At 46.7% G+C, this 25,421-nt stretch overlaps 1 protein-coding gene across 2 annotated transcripts in view; it reads right to left on the bottom strand.

Annotated features, from left to right (window-relative positions):
- LOC144888213 (uncharacterized) overlaps nucleotides 1–25,421 on the bottom strand; it is a 45,504-nt gene that overhangs the window by 7,435 nt on the left and 12,648 nt on the right. The window contains exon 1 of one of the 2 annotated variants that reach the window (XR_013623413.1): nucleotides 18,655–19,101. The exons of the other annotated variant lie outside the window; for it this stretch is intronic. The gene's annotated coding sequence lies outside the window, so the exon portion shown is untranslated. Of the gene's footprint in view, nucleotides 1–18,654; nucleotides 19,102–25,421 lie in introns of those variants that run through there. 2 annotated transcript variants of the gene reach the window in all.

Raw genomic sequence — 25,421 nt, 5'->3', positions numbered from 1 at the left:
GAGTTTGAGGTGATGGTGGGAGTGCATCAGGGGTCGGTAGTAAGTCCACTACCCTTTGTAGCTGTGATGGAGGTGCTGGCTCCGAACGTAAAGGAGGGTTTACTGTGGGAGTTGTTGTTTGCAGATGATCTGGTGTTTATTGAGGAAAGTATGGATGGATTGAAGGAGAAGATGAACAAGTGGAAGGAATGTCTGGAGACAAAAGGTCTGAAGGTGAATATCGGAAAAACGAAGGTGATGGCAGGTGGTAAAGCATGCGGTGACATGGAAAGAACTGGGAAGTGGCCGTGTGCTGTGTGCAGGAAGGGTGTCGGAGTGAACTCCATTCAATGTACAATGTGCACCGATTGGGTTCATCAAAATTGTCGTGGTCTGCGAGGGTCATTAACCAGTGTGGCAGCTACATTCAATAGTAAGGTGTGCACAGAGGGAGCTGCAGATGGAGGAAATGTTGAGTAGGATCTTGGAGACGGCATGAAGCTGGAAGGTGTGAAAACATTTTGCTACCTCGGAGACATGCTGAATGGAGAAAGTGGATCAGACTCGGCAACGATTGCTGGAGTGAGATGTGCATGGAAGAAGTTTCGGGAACTGAGTGGCATGCCGACGAGGAGGGGAGTGTTGTTGAAGCAGAAGGGAAAGGCTGGGATTGACTTTGGCCATGATTCCGCGATATTCTCGCATAAAGTTGGAAAATATCGCATACAATTTTGGCCAGAGCGATTTAAAAAAAATAATTAAAAAAATCGCATGGAGCGTGTCAGTTGTCACGGTGTAGTTTTCAGGCGAAACAGGCTGAAATCGTGTACTTACTACTGCTTTTGTCAGGTCTGGAAGTTGTCAAAGACGAAGCTATTCTCAACTGTAAACAGACCGTAGCCATTTTAATTTCACTTTCACGCTTTGCGGTAGCCGTGACAATATTTTGCGGCATTAAACGACGGCTTTTCGGCAACCACGTGTTCGCTGTGTGCAGTAGTTTCTGGATTACGCTTTTTCCGAAAATGCCGCCGAAAAAGAGACCTCCGCAACCACAGCCTGATGGGCAAAGCATAAAACGATTCTTCATAGGTACCAGCAGTAGTTCTAACACCGAGCACAACCAGGATGATCCAGTTAGTGACTGTGTGCAGGGCGAAAGCGGGACAGTGGCCAGGGCCACCACAGTGCAGACATCTACTTCCGGCAAAACTTTAATAACGTTTCAAGATAGCTGGGTCCTTAAATTCGGAGACTGGCTGAAATATGATGCCGATCAGAACAAAATGTATTGTTCACTGTGTAGATCGGAGAAGTTGGTCAACAGTCTAAGTGAAGGTACAAATAATTTCAAAACGACTACAATAACCTGACATATATCGTCATCTGATCACCAACGAGCGATTGCAGCACCACTGGCGAGAACAAATCTTCAACTCACGGTTGAGGGTCTAAATCAAAAGAAGAGGAAAGTATTTTGACGTGTCTGAAAGTGGTGTATTGGATGTCGAAGGAAGCAATTCCCCTGTCTAAGTATAACAGCTTGCTGACCTTGTTGTCAGAGCTTAATACCACAAATCTGGAGAATTTAAAAGTGAACAAACATGTGACATATGCGAGTTATAAATCAGCCTGTGGTTTTCTGGATGCCATTTCCACAACAATTGACAAATCCGTCAGCGAGAAGCTCCACAAGTCACCTGCCATTACAATTATGATGGACGAGAGTACAGACATTGCTGTACATCACAAGCTGTGTGTAACAGCCAGAATTTTGGATCCAAAAACTATGACGCCCTTCACTCTATTTTTGACGGATCTGCATATCACTTCGGCAATGGGACACCGTCACAATTTCGGTCTTTGAGGCCGGCCGATAGGCACGAGGTTCTCCTGACCACGTGGCCCTTGACTTGGTTTGTCCGCACAATGTGGGCGCTTTCAGGATGAACTTTAGCCGGGGAGCGTTTGGGTGCGTGGCGCCTTTGGGCGCCCCGGTCTGATACTGCCGCCCACGCGCAGAACACCTTGTGAGTGCACGTGGGTCCCGGCGGTCCCACTGGCCTAGCGCTACCATGTTTAGACAGCGAAATCCGTCCCCGGGCACGGGCAAGCCAGGCACGGTAGGACACCCGCGGAGCCCCGGCGGACCAGGGGCGCGCGAGCCTACGCGTTAGCGTGCTACGGCGGAATCAACGGCTTCGGCCACGGCCGAGCCGATACTCGGCCCGGTCGCCCGGAAATGAACTGGTTCGACGTCCGCGCTAGAGAGGTCGCGGGCGACTGAGATGTATTTACAAATTAGTTAATTAATTTGAGACGTCCGATTTCTAGTGTTTGGAAATTTGGAAGAGCTTGACCCTAGCCTTTCCCTTGCGAGGGCAAGGAGGAACTTAACACTTGACACTTAAGCTTAGTTTGAAGTACACCCTGCCAGCGCCCACGGCGGGACGGCAGGGCAACCAGAAGGGACGAGGTTCTCCTGACCACGTGGCCCTCGATCTGGGAAGCGAGAGGCGTTCCATTAGTGGACGCGCCCCTCACGCCCGACTTTTGGGTGGCCCCGGCAGGCCGTTTGTTTTGACGTTCCGTGACAGGCCGCGCACCCCCACCTCCGGGCCGACCGGAATGAATCCCGGTGTCCCGATCCGAACCTTCAGAGCGGGCCGGCTGCACTTTCCGTCCCTGCATATTTAAAGCCATCCAACAACATCTATCAGAGAGGAAGATTCCCACGGCCCAAGTATCAGGTAAAAACTTTAAACTTTTTTTTCCTTTCGATTATATGAGTTAAATGGTTTCAATTTTCACGCATAAATCAGAGAAAATCTTTTATGTCAAAAGTAATTACTGTTCAGATACCAAAAAATGAATATTTACTATATTGTAAAGAAAACGTGCTTACTGTTAGTGTTTAATGTTAAAAACAAAACACTGATACACTCTAAAAGTCAATGTGTTGCTGTTTCATATATATACACCAGCCAATTCATGTTAAGTATATGCATGGGTTTCCCTTTTAATTTAATTTCAATTTTAATTTAATTTTGTATAATCCCATCGTGTTTGGAAAAAAATCTCATTGTTTTGTACACAGGGAGATTTTCTCCCATTGCTATAATCCCCCAGGATAATCCCTGGAAAGGTGTATGCTGCATGTGAGAAGTGTTATGATTTCTGGGAGCGAGACAGAGGTAATGAACGAAGAGCAGCAACGAAGACTGGAAAAGGTGGCAAAGCGAATGGTTCGGTGGATGTGCGGAGTCTCGTTGGGAGAGAGGAAGGCAAATGATCAATTGCGAAAGATGGTGGGAATAGAGTCTGTGATGGATGCTGTGAACAGAAACAGGTTGAGATGGTTTGGTCACGTGTTGAGGAAGGATGAAAGTGACTGGTTGAGAAGAGTGATGGAAATGAATGCAGAAGGAGGTAGAGGACGGGGCAGACTGAGAAAGACTTGGCTAAAGGTGGTGGAAGAAGAAATGCGGGCAAGTGGATTAACAAGGGGAGATGCAGAAAATAGGGCAAAATGGAGAAGATTGTCATGGGGCCCGCAAGGCTAACCCCCGCTCTTGCAGGGAAAATGGCCTTAAAATGACTGATTGTTGTTGTTGCATGCGCATACACTCGGACGTGCGTTGGTATGAGGTAAGAACATCGCGGACTAAAATCGCGATTTGTCTGAAAAAACCAGAATAAATTTAGCAACAAAGAAAACATGAATGTTTTCATATAAATCTCATTTCACAGAACTTGACACAAATTAGGTGTAATCAATTGATGAAGCATGTTGCGTCGCAAAACAAAGGACAAGACCAGAACTGAAAGACAAAAAGACGCGAGTGCATGCGCATAATTTTATGACTGGTCGAATTTGTTCGTGCATATTGCAACGGATATCCTCATGATTCTACACGTCGCAGCTGGTGATCACACTGTGGTCATTTTTCTCTCGTTAAAAGAGGGAGAACCCTGCGTCCAGAACAATTGATGTCAGGAGTGAGATCCTAAAATGGGGAGCTATAAGCGGCACACCAAAAATTGTAAGGTGTGTAGGATGAACTTGGACTTTAAAAAATTGTCCAGCTTTGTCAAGTCAAGGTGAGCAGGATCAAGTGGGCTTACTTGAGGAGGATATGGAGGAGCTAATGGCCCAGGAAGCTGTACATGAATGTAACATTGTGGGAGAAGGACCAGGGAGGGCAGCAGTGATTGTGCTGATTGCGATCGAGGACCCAAGCCTCCTCTCTCAAGATGAGGAAGTTGTTGTGGTTGGAGGAGACCTAAATGGACATGTGGGAAGGAGTATAGACGGTTTTGAGGGTTTTTTTTTTTTTTTTTTGCATACAACATCGAGGCTTGCGAAAGAGCTAACATTAATCACACTAGGGCGTGCCCGTACGTGCGTGCTTGCCCGTACGTGCGTGCAAAAAAAAAGCTTTGAAACCACGTGGCAGTAACGACCACAGAACCCCCCCCTCTATTTACATGAAATGGTTTGGTCCATTCGCAAAGCCAGTAACGACCACAGAACCCCCCCCCCTCTATTTACATGAAATGGTTTGGTCCATTCGCAAAGCCAAAGTGAACGGCATGGTAAATAAATCGCCATAGCTCGGTAACTACTTGTCCGATTAATATGAAACCTTGAAAAGGCACATCCTCAGGTCCCCAGCAATATACCTGGCAAGTTTCAAGTATATCGGACCCGTGGTTGTCGAGAAACAGCGGTCACAGACAAACACACACACACACATACACACAGAGATTACTGGAATTATAGATAGACTAGGACGTGCCCGTACGTACGTGCTTGCCCGTACGTGCTTGCCCGTACGTGCGTGCAAAAAAACAACTTTGAAACCACGTGGCAGTAACGACCACAGAACCCCCCCCCCCTCTATTTACATGAAATGGTTTGGTCCATTCGCAAAGCCAGTAACGACCACAGAACCCCCCCCCCCCCCTCTATTTACATGAAATGGTTTGGTCCATTCGTAAAGCGAAAGCGAACGGCGAACGGCTAAATCGCCATAGCTCGGTAACTACTTGTCCGATTAATATGAAACCTTGAAAAGGCACATCCTCGGGTCCCCAGCAATATACCTGGCAAGTTTCAAGTATATCGGACCGGTAGTTGTCGAGAAACAGCGGTCACAGACAAACAAACACACAGACACACAGACACACAGACACACACACACACAGAGATTACTGGAATTATAGACAGATGAAAAGTCAAACCGACACATAAAACACAAAATAAGGGGAGCGGTAGACAATATGGGGACAGAGGGGGAAGGACACAAACACAACATTTGAGAGCAGGGACATCGAGAGAAGTGTGGGAGGGAGAGGGCTTGGGGGGAGATGGGAGAGGTATAAAACATATGGACCCTGCAAGGACTTCCAGGAAAGAAGTTGGAATTTCATAAAAATGTATCTGGGGTGAATTAGCGGGGGTAGAAAAGATCAAGGTTTTGGATCCACCAGCCCCTGGACAAGGCAGCACCAATGGCACGGAATAGTGGGTCACCTTGTCATCGCAGTCTGGCAGCGACCATTTGATGTTGTTGATTAGTCATCTTATGGAACAGATGATGAAGAAAATGGAGGAGAGCCAGGCTGGCTGGCATAAAGGGTGACATGCATGAGGTTAGGTGAGGTGAGGAAGAATGTGAACGTAATGAGATGAGGGCAGGTGAGGCTGGAATGATTGAGGAGATAAATGGGATTAAACAAGAGGTAAATTAACCCAAACAGGGAGTAAAAGGACTTGCAGATGGGCAAAAAGAACTGAACAAGCAAATCAGAAGAAATGCAGGATCTAAGGGCAGCTCAGAAGGACGTAAAAAGGGAAATGTTGGCAAGTAAGAAGGAATGTAAAATGGGACATGATGACCAAACACAGAAGACAGAAAAAATGGGACGAACAATGGAGAAGATAGAACGGAAAATGAAAAACGAATGGAAGACACTAAAGTAATCTCAGAAGAAGAACCAAAGGATTCAAATCGGGAAATAATAAAGATAAAAGATGAAATGGATAAAGGCAAAGAAGAATGATGAGAGACAAGCTGGAGGGCAAAGAATGTGAAGGAAGAGATCATGGAATGTGCAGCAAAAAGTGTAAAGATCGGGATAACGCATGTCAGGTGCAGGTGGAGAGGATATGAGCGATCAAAGCGGACCACGATGAGGTGAGGCTGTGTCAGCTGGAGCGAATGCATGGTGTGAAAGGGTGTGTGCCGGGAGCGTGCAGAGTGGAGTGCATGAACGCGTGAGAGTACGGGTCATGCACAGACCCAGACGTGGGTAACCGTTAGCTTGACTAACAGGTGGGTTGAGCCGCCCGAGCGTGAAAAATATAAAATAGCTGTATGTTCTGGTCCTGTGTCCTGCGGTCCTGTGTCCTGCGGACGGCGGTTCGTCCTGCGGACCTTCTTAAACTGTGCATGGAGCGGACACGCAGCGAGGCCTAGTTCGCGCCAACGAACACATTTTCCCGCCAAGGCCTCAGACGATCTTTGACGATTCCTGACGAGATACACCAGCCAATTTGGAGGTACATCGATCAGGCAAGACATTCTCACGTCATGCGAGTTCGGGTCCCGGCTTCATCAGGAGCGGTCGTCTTCTGACGTCTTGCTGGGGTCGGTCGTGAGGAGGGGAACTGTGGACAGAGAGCTGTGGTTTCCGTGCAGACATCGTGAGGACAAGCACGGCTGGGAAGAGCGAGCTGCACGCCAAGGCCGTTCGCTTCACACGGAAGGCCTACTTCGCGCCAAGGAGTGTGTTTCATGCGCAAAGACGCCAGGGCCTCGGACGATCTTTGACGATTCCTGACGAGATACACCAGCCGATTTAAGACTAAGTGCCGACTAAATCACACCTCTGTTTTTCAGTTGGATTTCCCTTTGTCTGTATTTGGGTATGTTTGGTAGTGCTCCATTTGGGAATATAGTTTATTGATCGTTTTTTCGTGCACCAAGCATTTTCATCAAGCATTTTCATTTTCATTTCATCAAGCATCAAGCATTTTCTTTCGTGCATCATCACCTTCGAAAGTGTTGCGTTTACATTCTGTACGCCTGGCCATCTTAGCTACTTAACGTGCAGTGTAAACGAACCTTTTCTTTGTTATCAATGGTGATCCCAAGCTTGTGGAGGAGCTTGTATGTGTAATGTATTTGGGAGGACGACTCGGCCATCCTTGTGCTTTTAGTTTTACATGAATTGACTTGGACCAGTGTGTACGGTGTGTACCCTGGTTAGAATAGGTACACCGTATCCCTGCGTGTCGTAAGAGGCGACTAAGAGGGTTGGCGTCAGGAAGGGCATCCGGCCATAAAAACATTGCTCAAAAAGAGAACCATGACAATAACAACTACATATGGGCAGGGTACAGCCCGAAGTGGAGATCGGTTTCTGAGGTTTGGGACATGGAATGTAGGGACAATGACAGGGAGATCAGCAGAAGTGGTGGAAGTATTGGTCAGAAGAAGAGTGGACATATGTTGTGTGCAAGAGACGAGATGGAAGGGAAGTGGTGTGAGAATGGTGAAGGGTAGGCAGGGACAGAAATACAAGTTTGTGTGGCAAGGGTGCCCGGAGGGCGTGAATGGTGTTGGTGTCCTGTTTTCTGAGGAGTTTGTAGACAGTGTGGTGAGTGTGACCAGAGTGAGCGATAGGTTGATGATGGTGAAAATGATGATTGGAAAGCTCTTGGTGAACATCATCTCGGGATATGCTCCGCAGGTTGGTCGGAGCGATGAAGAGAAGGACAAGTTCTGGTGTGCGATAGAGAAGCTGATGGAAAATGTGAAAGATGAGGAAGTTGTTGTGGTAGGAGGAGACCTAAATGGACATGTGGGAAGGAGTATGGACGATTTTGAGGGAGTTCATGGGGGTTACGGATATGGTGTGAGAAATGGAGAAGGTGAAAGGATTTTGGAGTTTGCTGATGGAGCTGATTTGTTGATTTGTAATACTCAGTTCCAGAAAGGGGATAATAAGCTTGTTACATACACGTCAGGTGGGTCGATGACAACTGTTGACGACCTGATGGTGCGTAGGCGAGACAGGGGGCACCTCCGGGACACAAAGGTGATCCCGGGGGAGGAGGCTGTTTCACAGCACCACTTGGTTGTCTGCGACATAAGGGTGAAAGGTGCGAGGAGAGCTCGGCGGGTGAAGTACCAACCGAGAATGAAGGTGTGGAGGCTGAAAGAGGTGACAGTGAGGGAGGCATTAAAAGAGAGGCTGAGTCGGGTCGAGGATGATGTGGTTGAGCTTGAAAGTGGTTGGATGTCAATGAAAGATAGTCTGTTGGGAGCCATTGGTGAGGTATGTGGATGGCCAAAAGGACCACCGAGGCACTCGGAAACATGGTGGTGGGATGATGAAGTTGGAAAGAGGATTGATGAGAAGAGGAAGAAGTTCAAGGAGTGGCAGAAGGCGAAGGGTACGGGAGCAGAAAAAGCAGAGCATGAAAGTTATAAGGCAGCCAAGAAGGCTGCAAAGAAAGAGGTAGCAAAGGCGCAGGAGACATGTAGGAAAATGTTCGGAGAACGCTTGGATTCGGAAGAGGGTCAGAGAGCGGTATTCAGGATTGCAAAGCAGATAGCGAAAGAGAGGTGTGATGTGATGGGGGTGAGTTGCTTGAAGGATGAAGTGGGACAAATCGTTGTGGACCCAGATGGACTTAAAGGAAGATGGAAAAGCTCTATGGAAATGCTGTTGAATACAGAGAATGAATGGGATGGCAACATAGAGAGTAACCCAGTTTTAGGACCGGCAGAGAAGATAACTGAGAAGGAAGTTGAGGAAGCGATAAAAGCAATGAAGAGTACAAAAGCGGGAGGGCCGACGGGAGTTGTGGGAGATATGTTGAAGGCAGCAGGAAGTTCAGGTGTGAAGAGAATGACAGAGATCTGTAATCTGGTGGTGAAAGAAGGCCGCATTCCAGTGGCTTGGGAACTGAGTACCTTTGTCCCTCTATACAAGGGGAAAGGTTACCCTCTGGAGTGTGGCTCGTACCGAGCAATAAAGTTATTGGAGCATGGAATGAAGGTATTGGAAAGGGTGTTGGAGAGGAGGATAAGGAAGAAGGTGAAGATCGACAAAATGCAGTTTGGATTTATGCCAGGAAGAGGAACGACAGACGCGCTCTTTATTGGGAGGCAGTTGCAGGAGAAGTACACGGAGAAGAGGAAGAAGTTGTTTCTTGGGTTTGTTGATCTGGAGAAAGCATTCGATAGGGTTCCACGCGAAGTATTGACATGGGCATTGAGGAAGTTAGAAGTGGAGGAATGGTTGATCAGAGTTGTGATGGCAATGTACAATAGAGCGCGCACAGCTGTGAGGACGAAGGACGGGAACAGTGGTGAGTTTGAGGTGAAGGTGGGAGTGCATCAGGGGTCGGTACTAAGTCCACTACTATTTGTAGCTGTGATGGAGGTGCTGGCTCAGACTGTAAAGGAGGGTTTTACCGTGGGAGTTGTTGTATGCAGATGATCTGGTGTTGATTGCGGAAAGTATGGATGGACTGAAGGAAAAGATGAACAAGTGGAAGGAAAGTATGGAGACAAAAGGTCTGAAGGTGAATATAGGAAAGACGAAGGTGATGGCAAGTGGTAAAGCATGTGGTGAGGTGGAAAGAACTGGGAAGTGGCCATGTGCTGTGTGCAGGAAGGGTGTCGGAGTGAACTCCATTCAATGTACAATGTGCGCTGAGTGGGTTCATCAAAAATGTAGTGGTCTGAGAGGGTCAATAACCAGTGTGGCAGCTACATTCATATGTAAGGTGTGCACAGAGGGAGCTGCAGATGGAGGAAATGTTGAGTTGGATCTTGGAGACGGCGTGAAGCTGGAAGGTGTGAAAACATTTTGCTATCTCGGAGACATGCTGAATGGAGAAGGTGGATCAGGACTCGGCAACGGTTGCTTGAGTGAGATGTGCATGGAAGAAGTTTCGGGAACTGAGTGGCGTGCTGATGAGGAGGGGAGTGTCGTTGAAGCTGAAGGGAAAGGTGTATGCTGCATGTGTGAGAAGTGTTATGATTTATGGGAGCGAGACATGGGTCATGAATGTAGAGCAGCAACGAAGGCTGGAAAGGGTGGAAATGCGAATGGTTCGGTGGATGTGCGGAGTATCGTTGAGAGAGGGGAAGACAAATGATGAATTGCGAAAGATGATGGGAATAGAGCCTGTGATTGATGTTGTGAAGAGGAACAGGTTGAGATGGTTTGGTCATGTGTTGAGGAAGGATGAAAGTGACTGGTTGAGAAGAGTGATGGAAATAAATGTAGAAGGAAGTAGAGGACGGGGAAGACCGAGAAAGACTTGGCTAAAGACGGTGGAAGAAGACATGCGGGCAAGGGGGTTAACAAGGAGAGATGCAGAAAATAGGGCAAAATGGAGAAGATTGTTATGGGGCCCGCAAGGCTAACCCCCGCTCTTGCAGGGAAAATGGCCTTAAAATGCATGTTGTTGTTGTTGTTGTTGTTGTTCTGGTCCTGTGTGCGGGAGATTAAAAAGAACAAGTTTGTAATCCGTTCCGGAACAAGGGAGGTCAGAGTTCAATGCACTGCATGTCACGGTGTGTAAATGGTCCATGCCGGGAGAAATGCCCGTGTGCAGATGATTGAACAAAGATTTCCCAAGGAATGGTGTGCGGCTGAGCGTGCGTGGCACGGATGGTGCACCTGACATGAATGACAAATTCAGCTGTGGAACCTCGGCAGGATGGCTCATATGTAAAGTCGTGTGTAAACTATCATGGGGTGACCCATGTGTGTGAATGGAGTGAGAATGACTGTGGAGTGCATTGTGTGAATAAATGGTGTGCGAGGGATCGTGAGACGGCCGGGTGTGAAAGTTGTGTGTGCTCATCCAGGAAGAGGCTTGCGAGTGTGCATTGTTTGGGGGAAGCACCACGGTGCGAGAGTGGGCGTGGTGAAGGTTACAGGGTGGCGCTTATGGGTGTGACGTCCACAGAGGTTCCGCAGCATGAGCAGTGGTGTGGAAAACACGTCGGAGTTCCCTCTAGGAAATTCGGAGAATGTGGGTGCGAAAATTTTAATTAATTGACAGCTTCAACGAGACCCCCTCCTCGTCAGCACGGCACTCAGTTCCCGAAACTTCTTCCATGCACATCTCACTCTCGCAACCGTTGCCGAGTCTGATCCACCTTCTCCATTCAGCATGTCTCCTAGGTAACAAAATGTTTTCACACCTTCCAGCTTCACACCATCTCCAAGATCCAACTCAACATTTCCTCCATCTGCAGCTCCCTCTGTACACACCTTACACTTGAATGTAGCTGCCACACTGGTTAATGACCCTCTCAAACCACTACATTTTTGATGAACCCACTCAGCACACATTGTACATTGAATGGAATTCACTCCGACACCCTTCCTGCACACAGGACACGGCCACGCCCCAGTTCTTTCCACCTCACCACATGCTTTCCCACTTGCCATGACCTTCGTTTTTCCGATACTCACCTTCAGACCTTTTGTCTCCATACATTCCTTCCACTTGTTCATCTTCTCCTTCAGTCCATCCATACTTTCTGCAATCAACACCAGATCATCTGCATACAACAACTCCCACAATAAACCCTCCTTTACGTTCCGAGCCAGCACCTCCATCACAACTACAAATAGTAGTGGACTTTGTTCAGACCCCTGATGCACTCCCACCTTCACCTCAAACTCACCACTGTTCCCGTCCTTCGTCCTTGCAGCTGTGTGCGCTTTTGTACATTGACATCACTACTCTGGTCATGGTCAACCATTCCTCCACTCCTAACTTCCTCAATGCCCATGTCACTACTTCACGTGGAACCCTATCGAATGCTTTCTCCAGATCAACAAACCTAAGAAACAACTTCTTCCTCTTCTCCATGTACTTCTCCTGCAACTGCCTCACAATAAAAAGCACGTCTGTCGTTCCTCTTCCTGGCATGAATCCAAACTGCATTTCGTCAATCTTCACTTTCTTTCTTATCCTCCTCTCCAACACCCTTTCCAATACCTTCATTCCATGCTCCAGTAACTTTATCGCTCGATACGAGCCACACTCCAGAGGGTCACCTTTCCCCTTGTATAGAGGGACGAGGGTACTCAGTTCCCAATCCACTGGAATGTGGCCTTCTTCCACCACCAGATTGCAGATCTCTGTCATTCTCTTCACACCCCAACTTTCCGCCGCCTTCAACATATCTCCCACAACTCCCATCGGCCCTCCCGCTTTTCTACTCTTCATTGCTTTTGTCGCTCCCCCAACTTCCTTCTCGTTTATCTTCTCTGCTGGTCCTAAAACTGGGTTACTCTCTATGTTGCCATCCCATTGATTCTCTGCATTCAACAGCATTTCCATAGATCTCTTCCATCTTCCTTTAATTCCATCTGGGTCCACAACGATTTGTCCCATTTCATCCTTCAAGCAACTCACCCACATCACATCACACCTCTTTCGCTGTCTGCTTTGCAATCCTGAATACCGCTCTCTGACCCTCTTCCAAATCCAAGCGTTCTCCGAACATGTTCTTACATGCCTCCTGCACCTTTGCTACCTCTTTCTTTGCAGCCTTCTTGGCTGCCTTATAACTTTCATGCTCTGCCTTTTCTGCCCCCATACCCCGAGCCTTCTGCCACTCCTTGAACTTATTCCTCTTCTCGTCAATCTTCTTTCTGACTTCATCATCCCACCACCATGTTTCCGAGTGCCTCCGTGGTCCTTTTGTCCATCCACATACATCACCAACGGCTACCAACAGACTATCTTTCATTGACATCCAACCACTTTCAAGCTCCACCACATCATCCTCTACCATACTCAGCCTCTCTATTAATGCCTGCCTCACTGTCACCTCTTTCAACCTCCACACCTTCATTCTCGGTTGGTACTTCCCCCGCCGAGCTCTCCTCACACCTTTCACCCTTATGTCGCAAACAACCAAGTGGTGCTGTGAAACAGCCTCCTCCCTCGGGATCACCTTTCTTTCCCGGAGGTGCCCACTATCTCACCTATGCACCAGCAGGTAGTCAACGGTTGTCGTCGACCCACCTGACGTGTATGCAACAAGCTTATTATCCTCTTTCCTGAACTGAGGAACTATCCCCATTAACTCCCTCAAAACCATCCATCCTCCTTCGCACATGTCGATTTAGGTCTCCTCCTACCACAACAACTTCCTCATCTTTCACGTTTTCAATCAGCTTCTCCATTGCACACCAGAACTTGTCCTTCTCTTCATCGCTCCGACCAACCTGCAGAGCATATCCCGAGATGACGTTCACTAAGAGCTTTCCAATCATCATTTTCACCATCATCAACCTTTCACTCACTCTAGTCACACTCACCACACCGTCTGCAAACTCCTCAGAAAACAGGATACCAACACCATTCACACCTTCTGGGCACCCTTGCCACACAAACTTGTATTTCTGTCCCTGCATACCCTTCACCATTCTCACACCACTTCCCTTCCATCTCGTCTCCTGCACACAACATATGTCCACTCTTCTTCTGACCAATACTTCCACCACTTCTCCTGATCTCCCTGTCATTGTCCCTACATTCCATTTCCCAAACCTCAGAAACCGATCTCCACGTCGGGCATCAGACGTTTCGTCGTCATAAAAGGAGTGATTTCCACCCTTGCTTCGATCGGGTTCCCCACCTTGAGTTTTGACGAGAGAGATTGGGGTCCCCCACGGGGTACTTCGGGCTGTACCCTGCCCACATGTAGTTGTAATTGGCATGGTTCTCTTTTTGAGGCAATGTTTTTGTGGTCGGATGCCCTTCCTGACGCCAACCCTTTTAGTCTCCTCTTACGACACGCAGGGATACAGTGTACCTATTCTAAACCGGGGTACACACACCGAGTGTATGCGCATGCGCTATTCAATAATTACACCTAATTTGTGTCAAGTTCTGTGAAATGAGATCGATATGGAAACATTCATGTTGTCTTTGTTGCTAAATTTATTCTGGTTTCTTAAAAACAAATCGCGATTTTAGTCAGCGATGATCTTACCGCATACCAACGCACGTCCGAGTGTATGCGCATGCACTATTCAAAAAGGCACCCCAACAACAACAACGCGGTCCTCCCACAGAGCTGCTCGTCGCAGCTAAAAAGGCACCCCAACAACAACAACAACGCGGTGCTCTCATCGAGCTTCTCGTCGCAGCTAAAAACGTGTTTCCTTTTGGTGCCGCACGGTTTGGCAGTGCCAACTGAGGTACGTACCCTCAATGCACACCCACGTATTTTTTTTTTTTAATGAGATATCGCCCTGCAACAAAGCCTTCAAGGCCACTCGAGGTGAGGCCTACACAAAGGAAAGTAGAGATATTACACATGAGACAGAAAGGAGGAATCTTTTGACATTCCTCTTGAATTGCGGGAGGTTGGGATAGAGGGGAAAGCAGGATGCAGGTAAGGTGTTCCAGAGTGATGCTGTGCAGGGGGGAAAAAACCAGAAGAATACCTTCTCCATTATAGTCTTACTCCTTGGGACAGTTATAGTGTATGGATGGGAATTGTATAATGTATGAACTGTATGAACTGCCAAATTATAGTGTGCGAACTGCCAAACATGTTGAGCAACTGAACGTGTGCTCAGGTGGAACAACCTGATAGACCCTCAGAGCACATTCCGTTGTAATATCTGTAGAAAGGGCTCAAGGAAGCAACAGAGCGGCAGATTGAGAGAGGTTCCAGGGATGATATCAATCCCTGTCCCACCAAAATGGCAGCACGTCGCTGGATTCTGTCAAGAAGAGATAGGTAACAGGCTGGAGCACCAGCCCAAATATGGCAATGATACTCCATGACAGGACATATAGTGGCCTTGTATAGATGGAGCATAGCAGCTTGAGAAAGGTATCACTGGCAACGAAATAAGCTTCAAGGCGCTGGGAGGTGCTTTTAGCTCAACAAGAGATGTACATTTCTGAGCTGAGGTTTGAGCTGATATCCATTCCAAACAGAGGGATAACAGGGAGTTCCTACAAAGGTGAAGAATCCAGAGACGGGGTTGGAAAACAAGTTGATGTTGAACGAGACACAGATAACTTACATATGTGTTATGGACAGGTGATTACTTGCTGTCCCTCATGTACCACAGAGCTTTGACAATTTGCAAGGAAGTCAGAGATTGTACCAAGCAATTTTCCAGAAATGCCATATAATTTAGCCTTGGAGATGTCAAGAGCAACAACCCTGGCTTCTCCACGACGATCCAAAGCCCGATTCACATTTCCAGTCATTGAATGCTGGGAATTGAATTTACATGTTCAGCCAACCAGTCGACCTTTAATGTCTAAACTCTAAAGCCATGCTGAACATCATTTTGGATGTTGCGGGTTTCCAGATGAGTCATGAGTTGTCGATTTATCAAGGATTCAAACACTTTGCTGATAATGGGTAGAAGGCTAACAGGCCGATAGTTAGTAGGAAAGATCTGATTACTCACCTGAGCCGTTAAAGACAGGGACGACAGAAGCCTGATTTCAGCTAAGTGGAAACACAAACTGACATGCAAAAGCAATCCAGTTTTGAGAGAACAGAAGACAGATCAAGTGAACACATCTTCGAAGCAATTGCAGGGATTCTATCTGGTGCAGTCGATTTTGAAATGTCAAGCCTTTGAATAATCTTAGCAACTTTCCTGCATGTACTGATGACAGTGGAAAGCCTGGTGTCAAGATGGGAAAGACAAAGAGGCAATGTTTGTCTGTGGTCTTCAAGTGTGGAGTTTGCAGCAAAATGCTCAGCAAAGAGGTCGACTTTATCAAAAGAAGAAAGCACTTCAGGGCAATTGAAGAGGACAGGAATCGATGATTGATTATGGTTGAGAATGCTATGAGCAATTCTCCAAAAATCTCGAGAACCGAGATGTTTATTTGACATAGAATGACAAACAGATTCTGCATACTGTCGCTTGGCATTCTCTCATACACGTTTGGAGTGGTTGTTCGTAAGGTGAAACAAATGATGTGCCTCACTCGAACCAACACAATCATACTGTTTGAAAAAGTGATTGCGATGACAAGCCGGAGTGAACCACGGCTGTGATCGTGCAGGCATTTTGTATTTAAGACCTCACACTAATTGCAACAAAAACTCGCTCACTTGTTTTGTGTCCCTGAATATATCCTCTTTGACCCCAAAAAAGTCTTCAGAGATCCTCTGGGGGGAAGTTCTCAAATCGGCAAAATCCAATATGGCCGCTATCCGTCTAATCGACAATTGTTATTTAAAAAATCAAAAGCAAAACAATCATGAGTAAGACCACTTTTTATGGGTTTTTGAGGTCGAGGAATCAAATTCTGATCTTATTTTGGTGATATAAGGTCACAGAAACTCTATGAGGTCACCATCAAGGTCATTGTGGGACAACAAGATAAGAATAATGCATAATGCATCTATGTATTTTTTTTTTTTAGCAGTGGGGAATCTGCTTCTGATCTTATTTTGATGATTAGAGGTCATGCTCATTCTTTATTGGAGTCAAAAAGGATATTCTTGTATATCTTCTGAAAAGATTTCGTTTTAAGTAAAACAAAAATTTGTAAAACAAGTAGTGTAAGAAAGCGTGCAGTTAGTAGTAAGAGCAATATTTTTCCATGTTATATTTTTTTGCAATGGGCATCTTTCAGTTGTGATAATATGAAGGGTTTGCTGTTTACGAAGTGTAGATAGTGGTTTCTGTTTTCAGTCATGGAGGTATCTGAAGTGTGTGCCATCTGCAAAAAATCTATAGACGAGAGAGGGTCAACGGCATCAACTCTTGGAGAAAAGGGAAGTTCTGCCATCAACCAGGCCAGCAACGCAAGAAAAGACAGCATTCACACTGTGCCTGGAGAAAAGGTACACAAAGACTGTCGCCGCACATACTGTCACCCACAACAGATAGCCAAGGACACCAAGCAAGAAGAGTCAAAGCCAAGCACAAGCAATGACAGACAAGTACTTAGGTCATCTGAGGAGAGGTTCTCTTTCCAGACTGATTGCCTTTTTTGTGGTAGACCAGCAACGTTTGGAAGAAAGAGGAAGAAACAGCAAGTTCTTCAAGTCAAGACCATTGAATTCAAAGAAACGCTCCTGCCAACATGTCGCGAACGAGCAGATGATGGGCCAGGTACTGTCAAGGCGCGAATTCTGCATTTTCACGACCTGCAGGCTGCAGATGCAGTGTACCATCAGACTTGCAGCGTCAATTTCCACACAAAGAAGCAGATACCCATGGCTCAGCAGATGAACATGGAAATCTCCAAGAGAGCAAAGCCTGGAAGGCCTAAAGCTGATGAGAAGTCTGAAGATCAGCGGAGGGCTCACACGTGGTCGAGGAATGACGGAGCAACAACGCTTGCTGTGGCTGCTTTCGATGCCTGCCTGTGCAGAAGTAAACCAGGCAATGCAGGAGCTCACAGGGGTGAACTACAACACCGGCGAACAAAACAAGGACATGACCACAGCAAGACAAGCCCGTGACTGGAAGGACACTCTGTCAGTTCTCGAGTATCTAAAAGAGCGAAATCCATTCAGCAATGACTCAAGTCTGCGGAGCTTGCCACTGGAGTCCATGCCCACCCAACTGTTAACGTTGATTCAGCTCAGTCGGTTGGGGAATCGATATTAAGGTCAATGGATGAAAGAACAACAGCTGAGTACACCTTCAAGAAGAAAGACCAAGCAGTCACATTCGGCATGAAGTCGTCTGTCAAGATTGATAGTGATCAAGTCCAGGTTGACCCACAGCTTCTCTTCCAGAGACTAATTACAGTTGCGCAAAAAGCTGATGAACTAGAGTCAGCCTTCAAGCATGAACTATGCAGCTATCCACCAGCGCTCTTTGATTCCTCTCTTTTCCTCAGAGAAGCACACAAGCCAGCCCTTGCTGGTGCCATCAGGGATCTCCTCGGATCTGATGTTCCTGCAATTATCCCCGATGATGACACCCAGTATGTCTTGGATGGAGGAGCACTTCTTCAACGCATCCCATGGTCTCGCAGAGCAACATACAAAGACATCTGTCACCAGTACACGGAATATGTGACGAAGAGGTATGGAAATGCCATTGTCGTGTTCGATGATTATGAGAGCACCAACACAAAGGACATGACACACCAGAGACGATCGAAAGGAAATGCTGGCGCAACTGTGACATTTGCAGCTGACATGCCTCTCACAATGAAGAAGGAGCAGTTCCTTGCAAACAAACAGAATAAGCAGCGATTCATTTTCATGCTGAGTGAAGAGCTGCAGAAAAAAAACTGTGAGACGCACCATGCTTCAGGGGATGCTGACCTCCTGATTGTGCAGAAGGCCGTGCAGTCTGCTGCTGCCACCAACACTGAGCTAGTTGGTGATGACACAGACCTCATCCTCCTCATCTACCATGCAAGTCTGGAATCCCATGACATCTTCTTTTGTCCTGAGCCAAAAAATAACAGAAATAAGCCTCGCATTTGGAACATCAAAGCTACAAAACAACGACTTGGTCCAGACATATGCAAGCAAGCGCTCTTTATACATGCAGTTCTTGGATGCGACACAACATCTTGCCTCCATGGAATAGGAAAGGGAGCGTCTCTCAAGTGATTCAAAGCAAGCAGCGCATTCCGTGACCAGGCCAAGGTGTTTGACACACCTTTTGCTTCGAAGCTGGATGTCGCAGATGCAGGAGCAAAAGCATTGGTGATCCTCTACAATGGAAAACCCACTGACACCTTGGACTTCCTCCGTCATCAGCGCTTCTGTGAGAAGGTGGCTTCAAGCTCATCTCCCGTTCAACCACAGATGTTGCCACCAACAGCAGGAGCAGCAATGTACCACAGCCTGCATGTGTACGTGCAAGTTCAAGAATGGAAGGGATCGGCAGATGGACTTCGTCCGACTGAGTGGGGGTGGCATGAGTGTGACGAGGGGCTTGTGCCATTCCAGATAGCCCGAGCTCCTGCTCCTGAAAAACTGCTGCAGGTGATCAGGTGCAACTGTCAGGTTGACTGCAGCACCCTGAGATGCACATGAAAGAAAAATAACATTGAGTGTACTCCAGCTTGTGGAAACTGCAGGGGATCTGGCTGCACGAACTCGCTGCAGATGCCATGTGGTGGTGATGATGATGATGAAGATGATGATGATGAAGATGATGATGAAGATGATGATGATGAAGATGATGATAATGAAGATGATGATGATGATGATGATGATGTCAAGTTCTGAATTTCTTTATAAACTTGAATTCTTCATCGATTTAAATCCTCTACACCAAACATTAATAATAATAATAATACATTTATTTTATATAGCGCTTTTCAAGAAGCCCAAAGGCACTTTGACAGAGTACAAAAAACAAGTACAAAAAGACAAAAATCAATCGGTAAATAATCAAAGCAAAAGGAAGGAGAAGGAGAAGAGATATTCAGGGGTTACATGCTGAGGGTTAAATGTTGAATGCAGTGTTGAACAGGTGGGTCTTGAGTGATGTTTTGAATGTGGTGAGTGAGGAGGAGTCTCTGATGGTGTGAGGTAGTGAGTTCCAGAGGGTGGGAGCAGCGATGGAGAAGGCCCTGTCCCCCCAGGATCTGAATTTGGTCCGCATGGTGGGGGGGGGGGGGGGGGGGTCAGGAGGTTGGTACCAGCAGAGCGGAGGTTGCGGGTGGGAGTGTGTCTGGAGAGGAGGTCAGTCAGGTAGGATGGGGCCAGGTTATGGAGGGCTTTGTAGGTCAAGAGGAGGATTTTGTACTGGTGGGAGGGTTTTCCAGTCGGTCTTTTCGGAGAGACATAGTAAGAGTGTGAGATTTGTCAGGATTGAAAGACATGTTCCACTTGTTTGACCAGTCTGGCACCCCACCCTGCTCACCAAACTCTCCTCTTGCAGTATCCATGGAAATATCCACGCATGGCTTGCAGACTTCCTCTCCGGTCGTAGTCAACGTGTGGCTCTGAATGGAATTCTCTCATCTCCGCTTCCTGTCGAGGCTTGAGTTCCTCAAGGCATTGTTCTGGGCCCTGTGCGATTTCTGGTCTTCATCAATAATCTCTCTGACTCTGGAAAATCCTCTCTATCTTTATGCTGATGACTCCACCCTCTGCCGCTCCATATCTCAACACTCAGATAGGCAGGCAGCAGCCTCTTCACTGTCTGCAGACCTGGATAAAATCACAAACTGGTCAAACAAGTGGAACATGTCTTTCAATCCTGACAAATCGCACACCCTCACAAAGTCTCTCCATAAATACCGTCTGGAAAACCATCTACTTTCTCAAATAAAACATCTGCTTCCTCAACAATCCTCTCCAAGAAGTTCTGTCGCTCGAGCTTTTGGGTCTCACTATCTGCCATGATCTTTCTTGGGAACATCACATTTCCAAGCTGGCCTCCAAAGCCAGTCACCGACTGGGCATCCTCCCTCGTGCGAAGTCCTTCCTTGACACACCTGAGCTCCTCACCACATACAAGGCTTTCATCTGCAGCTCAATGAAATACTGTTCACCCCTCTGGGCCGGTGCTCCTGCCTCACACCTAGCTCGGCTTCACGCTGTTGAAACCAAAGCTTTCAGAATCATTGGAATCTCCTGTGATGAAGCTAACTCCGAGGGCCTTTCACTCACTCACCGCAGGCAGGTTTGGTGGTCTTTCTGTCTTCTACCGACTCCTCTCCGGCCTTGCTCCCCCAGCTCTCTGTGCTATGTCCCCCTAATATTCCTGCAGGTCGCACAATCTCTGCCAGCAACCCTCTTATGGTTAAACTGCCAAAATCTAGGCTCTCTGCTCACCTTCACTCTTTCATTCCCCTTTTCTCCCGCCTCTGGAACAAACTCCTCCACTCCGTTCAATCCCACTTCTCCCTCCAGGTCTTTAAAACAGCTGTTTACCACCATCTCTTATCTTCCCCCATCCAAAACCTTGATATTTTCTACCCCGATAATTCACCCCAGATGCACTTTTTTTGAAATTCCAACTTCTTTCCTGGAAGTCCTTGCAGTGTTCATATGTTTTATACCTCTCCCACGTCCCCCCCAAGCCCTCTCCCTCCCAAATTTCTCCCGATGTCCCTGCTCTCAAATGTTGTATTTGTGACCTTCCCCCTCTCTCCCCATCTTGTCGACCACTCCCCTTATTTTGTGTTTTATGTGTCGATTTGACTTTTTGTGTGATTAAAGTCCGCTCTTTCACGAGCCTCGATCTTGTAAACAAAAAAAAACAAAAAAAGAAGACCGTGTCGAAGGCACGAGATATGAAAAGGGAGACGGCTCCGATTTCCTGTGTGGCATTGAGGACCTCCCTCCATCGATTGTTGAGAGAGCAGAAGCAGAATGTCCAGAGTAGAGTGGCCTTGTCAGAAACCAAATTGATGATCAGAGATTAAGCCATTGGAGAGGATGAGGCATTTCATATTAGAAGCGATGATGGATTCCCTGACATTGTTGATGATTGGGAGCAGGCTGATGAGTATGTCGTTGTAGGGATCTGTTTTTGTACTTTCTTTGTGCAAAGCGGTAATGTTGGCCGATTTCCAAGCAGATGCCAGATGACCTTGAGCAAAAGAAAGGGTGAAGAGAGCAGAGAGAGAGTGAGATAGAGCGGCAGAGCAGGATTTTAGGACCCGTGGGCTGATGCCGCCTGGTCCAGTTGCAGAATCAGTAGAGGTTTGACAGAAACTTCTCCACCTTGTCGGTCGAGAATGACACAAAATCCAGGAGCAGCTGCTGGGTATGACTGGGTAAGGTGGGTACAGAGAAAGATGGGTTTGGGACACAATATTTTGAGGCAAACAGAGAGTTGAGGCATTCAGCTTTTTCACGTACAATGTCAGCTGTGCAGCTGTTTGTTCCCAGTCCATCCCCTCCTTTAACTCAAACACCAGAAACAGATTTGACCAGATGCCACCAGGATTTGGAGGAGGGAGACAGGTTTGAGAGTTCAGTCTTGAGAGCAGAGAGATACAGTCACATGAAAAAGTAAGTACACTCCATGTAAAGTTTTGACTTTTTCAACATATTTCAACATACAGCTATTTGATCTTCATTTCAACAATATTGATAGATAAAGGTGATATAATATAACAGATATCATGAACCATTTACATTTTGTAGTCCATTGTATAATTTAAATAAACATAAATGCAAATTTCGCATGTGGAAAAAGTAAGTACACCCCGACATTTATCACAACTTCAAATACCTAAAATTAGAATCAGGTGCACCAGCTCAGGTGCACATGATTATAACATTGTTAGAGAGGATCTTGGAGTAACCTGTCTTATTTAAACCTCAGACATTTCGTTTGGTTTGCTCTTTGTTGTTGAAGTGTGCGGCGTCACCATGCCGAGATCAAAAGAGCTCTCTGAAGCCTTCAGAAAGAAGTTTATAGATGCCTACAAGTCTGGGAAGGGATTAAAAAAGATCTCCAAACAATTTGAAATCAATCATTCGACTGTCAGGAAGATCATATACAAGTGGAGAAGATTCCAAACAACTGCCAACTTGTTCAGGCCAGGCCGCCCCAGCAAGTTCAGCCAGAGAGCAGACCGCAAGATGCTGAAAGAAGTCTCTAAAAACCCCAGAATGTCATCACGGGACCGACAGGTAGCTCTTGCCACTGCTGATGTCAAAGTGCACGAGTCTACCGTTAGAAAGAGGCTGCACAAATTTAATCCACATGGAAGGTGTGCCAGGACAAGAACATCAGGGCAAGACTAAAGTTTGCCAATGAACACCTCGGCAAAGACCAGCACTTCTGGAACAATGTGCTCTGGACAGATGAGTCAAAGGTAGAGCTATTTGGCCACAGTACCAGAAGACATGTTTGGCGAAAACCAAAGACAGCATTTGACCACAAGAACCTGATACCAACTGTAAAGCATGGTGGTGGAAATATTATGGTTTGGGGCAGCTTTGCTGCATCTTGGCCGGGGCACCTTTGCTGCATCAGGGCCTGGGCAGCTCACCATCATAGAATCCACGATGAATTCTTCATTGTACCAGAGGGTGCTTGAGGATAATGTGAGGCCATCGGTCGGAAAGTTGAAGATCAACCGAAGGTGGACCTTGCAACATGACAATGACCCTAAACATACCAATAAATCCCCCAAGGAATGGCTGAAAAGAAAGAAATGGAGGGTTCTGGAATGGCCAAGTCAAAGCCCGGATCTAAATCCCATCGAGATGTTGTGGGGGGATTTGAAACGAGCTGTGCAAGCAAGAAACCCCTCAAACATCGCACAGCTGAAAGAATTCTCCATGGAGGAGTGGGCAAAAATTTCTCCCAGTCGATGTCAGAGACTGGTAGACAGTTTTAAGAAACGCCTACTTGAGGTTGTTTCTGCCAAAGGGGGCAATACCACCTATTAGAGCCAAGGGTGTACTTACTTTTTCCACAGAAGGAAATGGCGTCTCTGTTAATTTTTTGTTGAAGAAATTATTGCAAAATCAACTTTTCATTGTTTTTTTTTTCAATTAGATCACCTTCATCTATTGATACTGTTTAAATGAAGATTTAAATTGATATGTCCACATATGTTAAAAAGATTTTTTTTAAACATTTCACGGGGTGTACTTACTTTTTCCACATGCGAGGGCGACAAAATGTAAATACAAACACAAATGTAAATTTAAATGGACTACAATATGTAAATGTTTCATGATATTTGTTATATTATATCACCTTTATCTATCAATATTGTTGAAATGAAGATCAAATAGCTGTATGTTGAAATATGTTGAAAAAGTCAAAACTTTACACGGGGTGTACTAACTTTTTCACGTGACTGTATATATATTGTTTCCTGGCTCTCCTGAGGGGAGACGCTCACTTCTTTTGAGCTTTCTGAAAGGAACTGAGATTGCCTTCAGTTGGATTCGCCTTCCATGAGACAAAGGCAAGTTGTTTTGAGGGCACCTGCCTCACCACAAGATTCAGTGTACCATGGATCGGAGGAAGGGGGTGACAACTGAAGATGAGATGGGATAAATCTGTGCATGAGAGAGGCATTTTCTTTGGAAGAATTCCCAGGATGAGTTGATATCAGACAGTGGAGCTGAGAGACCAGTCCAGAGTCCAGACTACCTTACCTGAAAATGTCTGCTGCTCTTATTCTGCTCAAATCGGATGATATGATCATGTGCTTGTTAAAGTGGACATCTCTCTGACCATTCTCAGGGAGCCTCCTCAGTGTCGATGAGTCTGGCATTTCACTCAGGCCAACTGGCACTGTCTTCAAGCAGCCATCAATCATCTGGACTGGTCTCCCATCTCTACCGCCTCTGACATCAACTCATCCTGGGAATTCTTCCAAAGTAAATTGCTCTCTCTCATGCACAGATTTATCCCATCTCGTCTTCAGTTGTCATACCCTTCCTCCCATCCGTGGTACACGGAATCTTGTGGTGAGGCTGTTGCCCAGAAACAACTTGCCTTCGTCTCCTGGAAAGCAAATCCAATGGAAGGAAATCTCATTTCCTTTCACAAAGCCCGAAACAAGTGTGTGTCCACCCTCAGGAGAGCCAGGAAGCACTATCTCTCCACACTCACGAATGAACTCTCAAAGCTGTCTCCTTCCTCCAAATCCTGGTGGTGTCTGGTCAAATCTGTTTCTGGTGTTTTTGTTCCCCCTCTATCCCCTCCCTTACCTCAAACGGCTACACAGCTGACTCCGCACGTGAAAAAGCTGAATGCCTCAACTCTGTGTTTGCCTTTAAATCTTGTCTCCCAAACCCATCCCTCTCTGCACCCACCATACCGAGTCGTACCCAGCTGCTCCTGGACTCTGTGCCCTTTCCTCCTGAGAAGGTGGAAAAGTTTGTCAACCTTCGACTCTGATTCTGCAACTGGACCTGACGGCATCAGCCCACGGGTCCTAAAACCCCGTTCTTCCGCTCTTTCACTCCCTCTCTCTGTGCTGTTCACCCTCTCTTTTGCTCAAGGCCATCTGCCATCTGCTTGGAAATCAGCCAACATCACCGCTTTACACAAAAAAGGTGCAAAACCAGATCCGAGCAACTACAGACCAATCAGCCTTCTCCCAATTATCAGCAAAGTCATGGAATCCATCATTGCTTCGGATATGAAACTTTTCCTCTTCTCCAATGGCTTGATCTCTGATCATCAATTTGGTTTCAGACCAGGTCACTCTACTCTGGACATGCTGCTTCTGCTGTCCCAACAATGGATGGAGGTCCTCAATGCCAAACAGGAAATTAGAGCTGTCTCCCTTGACATATCACGTGCCTTCGATACGGTCTGGCACCCAGCTCTGCTCACCAAACTCTCCTCCTATGGTGTCCATGGAAATCTCCACGCATGGCTGGCGGACTTCCTCTTCAGTCGTAGTCAACGTGTGGCCCTGAATGGGTTTATCTCATCTCCTCTTCCTGTTCAGGCTGGAGTTCCCCAAGGCAGTGTTCTGGGCC

The sequence above is a fragment of the Myxine glutinosa genome, chromosome 5 (assembly GCF_964187855.1).
Source record: "Myxine glutinosa chromosome 5, kmMyxGlut1.1, whole genome shotgun sequence".
Taxonomy (NCBI): domain Eukaryota; kingdom Metazoa; phylum Chordata; class Myxini; order Myxiniformes; family Myxinidae; genus Myxine; species Myxine glutinosa.
The sequence above is the reverse complement of the archived record's forward strand: the minus strand, read 5'-3'. Positions and strand labels throughout refer to the sequence as shown.